Below are 890 nucleotides of genomic sequence, written 5' to 3' on the forward strand. Positions count from 1 at the left end.
GGAGAATGGTGAGACTGGTTCTCAGGTTCAGGAAACACCCCTCTTTGGACCCTGGCTCCCCACCGCTGACTTCCTCCATTATGGTCACTAGTGCCAAAGAAATGTGCTCTGGGTGTCCAAAACTGCATAGGCTCTAGTTTCTAGAGAGCTCTTGGCTTGTCCAGCTAGAGGATTGTTGTCTTAGGCTCTGCAGAGCAGGGAGAAGGAGAAGATTGGTGGAGTGGCCTGTCAGTGTCTTCAGTTTATGCAAATGAAAAGGGATGACTACTTTGAGCAGCTTTGCTTTGATAGGGAACCTACAGAAGGGGGCCATGGAGGGCAGAGTTGAGAGCCAGGATCTGTTCACGTGGGGCTTCTCATAGTGCTCTCTCTCTTGTGAAGGCCAAATTGTAGCAACCACCAGTTAGTGAGCAATGCACCAGAATGGTCTGTGACTGGCAGGGGGCGTTTGTTAAGGCTATGCTTTCAGGGGTCATTTCTTTAGTTGGTGAGTAGAGAAAAATAGCTATAAAAGGTTGGTTTTTGCGAATACTGATGTGGCCTTGTGGTGTTTCCTTCTGAGCATAAGAATGGTGGAAAGCACTGTTGTGTGATAGTTGTTTTCTACTGTAGAAGACTGTTTTCTTCTTCCTTAGAAGAATAGGAGAAAAGAACACAGTCTGATTGGTTATCTTTAAGGGTACGTCTACACTTACCGGAGGGTCCGGCGGCAGGCAATTGATGTTCTGGGATCGATCCCGGAAGTGCTCGCCGTCGACGCCGGTACTCCAGCTCGGCGAGAGGAGTACGCAGCATCGACGGGGGAGCCTCCCTGCCGCGTCTGGACCCGCGGTAAGTTTGGACTAAGGTACTTCGAATTCAGCTACGTTATTAACATAGCTGAATTTGCG

The 890-nt window shown here is 49.3% G+C and overlaps 1 non-coding gene across 1 annotated transcript; it reads left to right on the forward strand.

Moving 5' to 3' along the window:
- The first annotated feature begins 453 nt into the window (after positions 1-453).
- Positions 454-663, forward strand: LOC112059128 (small nucleolar RNA U3). Its single transcript, XR_002888354.2, has one exon. It is a non-coding gene; the product is annotated as a small nucleolar RNA U3 (small nucleolar RNA).
- Positions 664-890: the final 227 nt, after the last annotated feature.

This window comes from Chrysemys picta, chromosome 2 (assembly GCF_011386835.1).
Source record: "Chrysemys picta bellii isolate R12L10 chromosome 2, ASM1138683v2, whole genome shotgun sequence".
NCBI lineage: Eukaryota > Metazoa > Chordata > Testudines > Emydidae > Chrysemys > Chrysemys picta.